Source organism: Gymnoscopelus microlampas (genome assembly GCF_963454915.1).
Source record: "Gymnoscopelus microlampas genome assembly, chromosome: 20".
In the NCBI taxonomy this organism is placed as follows: domain Eukaryota; kingdom Metazoa; phylum Chordata; class Actinopteri; order Myctophiformes; family Myctophidae; genus Gymnoscopelus; species Gymnoscopelus microlampas.
The window spans coordinates 7533084-7539014 of NC_139957.1; the positions used below are offsets into that span (position 1 = coordinate 7533084).

Sequence of the window (5931 nt, forward strand, 5' to 3'; positions counted from 1 at the left end):
ATGCCTGTATGCAATTTCAGATCAATTGCTCCAGCCACTGAGGAGAACCGGGCAGAACAATTTTGGTCTCACCAGAGGTTTGTGGAATTACAGGAGGATAGGTTGGAAAGTGTTCAAATCTGTCTGCAGTCGAGTCAGATTTCGTGGAATCAATCTTGCGAAACGACGAAGGGGGGAACCACGTCCGTCTCGCCCCACCCAGCGCAAAAGTATGTGTAGCTTCATTCCGCGTTCCGTCTCGTGCCAAGTGACCCATTTTCCTGTCCAGTGTGTGTGTGTAATGGGCTGTGAAAACAGGAGTGGCTCTCGCTGTGTGACGGAGGACACAAAAATCCTGCCTGCATGCCCGCAAGACTCGGTCACTCAGGTGGTGCCTGTCCCGCTCCGTGCCATCCTTTCTGTTGCATACGCTGAGACAGATCTCTCTGCCTCCCTCCCTCCATGCCAGGTTGACTGGAGGGGGAGCGCGCGGGGGTCATGCCGCGTGCCATCTGTTTACACACAGGGCTCGGAGCCAAAGGGGAAGCGCGCCGCGGTGGAAGAAGTACTCGGATATTTAATTACGAAAAGGTAGCAAGACCGCGATGTAAAAAATACTATGTTACAAGTAAAAAAGGCCTGTGTTCAAAATGTTATTTGAGTGAAAGGTAAGTATTGGCATCAAAATGTACTTAAAGTGCCAAAAGTAAAAGTGCTAAAATGTTTGAAAATAGCCTAGGTATAAAACGGGCCTAAAGTGGTTAATGTATGTTTTAGAATATAATATTGTATATCTGCAAAGTAGCCTAACTAAAGTTTTCAAATAATTGTAGTGGAGTCAAAGTACAACATGCCTCTGAGATGTAGTGGAGTAGAAGTAAAAGTATTGAAAATTGGAAATACTCCAGTAAAGTAAAAAATACCTCAAAATTGTACTCGAGTACAGTATACGTACTTGAATAAATGTATTTAGTTACTTTCCACCATTGGAAGCACGTCGACCCCCCCCCCCCCCCCCCTTCCTCTGTAAAGACTGATTTATACGTTGTTGCGTGCCGGCGCGCTAACCGTTCTACAAGCTCACAACGTGTTGCATCCAAGGGTCCAGCTTCCGAGTTGTAAATTGAGGCTAAATAGCATGGATGGCCTGTAGTCTCGCTGTTTTACAGAAGAAGTAATTAGGCTCCATTCAAGCGGATGGCTTTTGACAAACTTTACACTTGATTTTATTAGTTTTGGATTTATTTTAGAATTGACGATAAAGCTATGCTCTAGGAGGGGCGGGATGATTTGATTGACAAGCTACACAACCAATAGCATTCATTCCCCGCCCCCGCTCTTGATTGACAAGCTACCCAACCACTCGTCTGGTTGCATTCTGCAGGATATATATGACGCGATATGACGCGATATTGAAAGATGGCGGATTTGAAATTCCTAAACAATCGGCTTCATTTCCGGCCTGTCGAAACCAATGGCGTCGCTTTGTCCATTCTTTTTATACAGCCTATGGTCGCAACGTGACGCGCTGTGAGCTTGTAGATCAGCGCACTTTCAAAACATCCAATTCTGATGCTATATATATATATATTAACTCATTTTGCTGGGGACCCCCTGGAATCCCCTCAAGGACCCCCTGGGGGTCCCCCGGACCCCACTTTGGGAACCAACGCACCGCGTAATACGGGAGCAGACTTCATAATTCATATTTCACATCATGTTAGATTTGCACCCCGATGATTAGATTTAGGCTCAGAATAGATTGAAGCGTCGGGGAGGAGGGAGGGGGCAGGTGTTATGTGTCATCATCAGGTACAGCTGGTGATGGTCGTGAAACAAGTCATCGCTGTCGGTCGGAGAACCTCGTATCTCCATATTTTAACTGCTTGTGTTTTTTCGTAAATTAACACCCTACTTGATCATACTACAGCGTCACACAAAGGCATCAAAAGTAGCAGATCTACAAGCTCACAAGCTTTTGCTGTATTTGAATTTGAATCCTAAAGAAATAACAGTTTCGGACGTATGAGGTTTCCGCGCAGACAGAGACGGGGAGTCCAATTTCACCCGCGGGGGTGTAGAGAGAAAAAAAAAAGAAGTAAGAACTCATTCCAATAGACACAATGACAGGCAACATGAAATAACTGTTACTATCCTGTAGCGGTCCCTCACGGGGGGATTTGGAAGTTAATGAAGCCTGCCGGTGCGAGAGCGACGCGAGGCGGATCGGTGTCACGCGTGGATTGCCACCTCCGCAGTTTGTAATCTAGCTGGTCCACGTCGTTTGGACCCAAGTGAAATTCCGAAAATGGTGGGGGGAGAAAAAAATCGAGATGCATTGACATTTTTCCATTAGGCTCTTATGCACAGCAGCCATATTATCACTTCCCTCACAGGTGTTACCAATGATACTAATGAAGGCTCTGTTCCATTTAGTGTAGCACAGTGGTTCTCAGATTTTTCCATTTCCACGACACCCATAACTCTGAGAGTGTACAAATGGAACCAAATGGACCCTTACGGGTCCATTTGGTTCCATTTGTACACTCTCAGAGTTACACACCCGTAAGGGGCCATTTGGAAACCCCTCAAGGAACCATGAGGGTCCCTGGACCCAAATCTTAGACCCACTGGTGTAGCAGAGTGTTTCCAGTGAGCCAACCTGCACAACATCAGCACCCTGACTCTGTTTGACCAGAATGGAACAGAGCCTTCATTAGTATCATTGGTAACACCTGTGAATGTTTTAGAGCCTATTTGAAACCCGACATCGACCGCAATGATTTCACTTGGAAGCGCAGAGTTGCGGAGAGCCCGCCGTTGAATTAGTATTACTTATCATACAAACCATGGCATTAATCACCCGGTTTACGACCTCTCAAACAACCCTATTGCATCTACACGGCAACAAAAGGACCATTCAGGGTCCCCCTGGCGTATCTTTTCAAATGGCGGTGCGCGGGCTAATATGTGTCAAGTTGGAGGTGCCTGACATGAAAAAGTGTGAAAACCAGTAATGTAGGGCTTAAAGGGCTTAACTCTTTAACACATTGCCTGCCAGAGTTTTTTCAGATTTTTAGCTGTTGCCTGCCAGGGTTTTGCCATGTTTTTGGTACCTGTTCGCGTAGCCACAGATTTTTTTCCTCCAGTATGATTGATCCCCAGATGGTTTCTAATCACAGATGAGATTCAGGTGTGGTTTCACAAATGTCAACGAGGTCATTTTGACCTCGTTGACATGTTTGGTTGATGTTTCAATATAGCTCAAAAGCAGTAGTTTTAAACCAAAAAACAAAGTGAATTGTTTGTCCGTTTGAATTTTAACATTGAAGTGAATGGAGCAGCAAATCTTCGAACATTTTTAGCTCCTAATCTGTTCATAATTCGACAAGGGTTGAAATTATAAAAAAATGCAAAAAAAAAAAAAAATTGATTTTTTTTTTTTTTTTTTTCCTTTTTTCCAAAGACGTATATATACGTCTTTGGCGGACAACAGCTGATAATTAAAAGACGTATATATACGTCTTTGGCAGCTAATTTAACTGCCAGAGTAAAAAGTGTAATAGTGTCCACTGGGTGAAAAGCAATGATTTTGGGAGGGTATCCCTCAGGCATACCCCTGATACTTAAGGGAGTATGTGTGTGTATGCTGCCCTCATTCATTAATGTACCACCTCCCACATACCTCCCACATATTCAGGTGTATGTACCATTTCTGAGACCTTCATTTGCATGTCTGCCAGCAAGGACCTCACACACCCACCCCTCCCACCCCTCTCACCCTTCCACCCCAACCACTTCTGAGCATGTGCAGAAAACTACATTTGATTGGAAGCTGTGGCTTATAACCCCACCCACCCACCCCACATTCTGCATGCTAATTCTTGTATAAACCCCCTAGTTTATACCCCCCCCCCCCCCCCCTCAGTGGGAAGGGTGGTTTAAAGCCCCCCCCCCCCCCCCCCCCCCCCAGGGGCTGTGGCTTGTCCCCCCCCCCCACCCCCAATGGGAGGGGTGGTTTATAGTTCCCCCCCACTACCTGCACTAATTTATATATATATATATATATATATATATATATATATATATATATATATCCACACACACAAACAATATAGAAAAACACATAGGCAGAACTCATGTAATTATGTTTATTGATCAAGAAAAATAAATGTATACAAAACAATGGAACAGGAGCACACAGATAAGGTAAACTGTTTCAAAGAAAAGTATTTTGTTCCAGGGACCCAGAAGCAAAGATTTGAGTTAAAAATGTTCACTCTAAAAAATATATATTCAAATATTCTGAATCAGAATCAGGTTTATTGTCACATCACAGGTTTAATTAAAAAAAGTGGGTGAAATTTGTGTCTATATACTCACACTAGTACCTGAGATAAGATATGTGCATGAACATAGCAGCAATGTATACTGTGCATGATATACTTATGGACGTTAGTTAAGGTGCTTGGAAAAAAAAGTTAAAAGTCAGTGCGTTATACACAGGATTACGGTGCAAAATGTCAGTGTGTGTCGACCGCATAATCCACATAGACTGACATATAGTCAGCAAGTAGTGACATGAAGAAGAGCAAAGAAAAATAGCGGGAAAAGGAAAACAAAGTCACTTGTAGGCTACTCATGTAATCCACGGTGGCTGGGTCCAAGGAAGAGCTAAATCCAAGTCATGTGTCCCTGGTATAATCCACAGGAAGAAATACAGAAAATAAAGAAATATATTTTGTTCCAGGGACCCCAGAAGCAAAGATTTGAGTTAAAATGTTTGCACTAAAAACATAGTCCTCAAGCTCTTTGTCGTCAAGCATTGGGTCCTGGAGAACACAGCGTTTGGTACAAGGTCCTGGAGATGATCTTGTGAACTTCTTCCTGCTGGAGGGCTGAAGATCCAAAATGGAAGTCCATCTTTGGAGTTGCTCTGTGTCCTTTTTGGAGATGATCTCCTGAACTTTGGACTGCTGGAGGGCTGAAGATCCAAAATGGCAGTCCTTGAAGCCTTGAAGAAAAACAGAAGAAGAAAAAAAGAATTACAATTAAACCACAAAACCACTGAAACCGGAACACAACAATGTTAATACAATTACCACACTCTACCACACTACTGTGTGTGTGTGTGTGTGTGTGTGTGTGTGTGTGTGTGTGTGTGTGTGTGTGTATTGCCTGCTGACTGTCTGCTGAATCTTCTGCTGAAAACCAAGCCATTGTCCTGCAAATTGCAATTTATTCTGGAGATTACCTGTTAAAACTCCGAAAGGTCCTCACACATGTACCGCTGGGTGCCAACAACTGTAAAATAATATAACAGCAATTACAACTCAGAAAACTTCAACTGAAACAGGAGTGCACAAAAAAAAGTTAAATGAAGAGTGTGGGTGTGTAGTACCTTATAAAACTTCCTCTTCAACAGTGGGGAAATCAATGGAATTCTCCCTGCAAATATCATTTTAGGGGTTAGTGGGATGAAGCAATGCTTTGCCATTGTATTCAATATAGCCACAGTAAAGACAAACTACAAAGCAATCCAACTTTAGTTACTAACATGTATAAAGTCTGTGTATTTTACTATACTGCATTATGCTGACAAATTAAATCATGGCATATGAATTGACTAGCTACTTGACTAGGCCACATGTTTTAAAACAATCTGAACTCATACAGGTAAAGGAACACTAGCCTACAACTGATCAAACAGACTGTAGAGAACTGATCAAAGTAAATACAATAAACAGTATAACCTACTAATGATTTACAATTAGATAAAATAGCGGCTTACCATTTACAAAGCTAGTCCAAAAACACCAACAGGCCAGCAGTACATGGTTGAGAAGAATGAATTCACCCAACCGCCCAAACAGTTCAAATGTTTGAAAACTCTGTTTGGACACATCTGATTGGATAGACACAAATGTTCCCCTCCCCACCATTTGAATGTGC

The 5931-nt window shown here is 42.9% G+C and overlaps 1 long non-coding RNA gene across 1 annotated transcript; it reads right to left on the reverse strand.

Moving 5' to 3' along the window:
* Nucleotides 1-4116: 4116 nt before the first annotated feature.
* On the reverse strand, nt 4117-5284 carry LOC311036676. Its single transcript, XR_014599881.1, has 2 exons — nt 5234-5284; nt 4117-4993 (listed from the first exon to the last, which is right to left on the reverse strand). It is a non-coding gene; the product is annotated as an uncharacterized lncRNA (long non-coding RNA).
* Nucleotides 5285-5931: the final 647 nt, after the last annotated feature.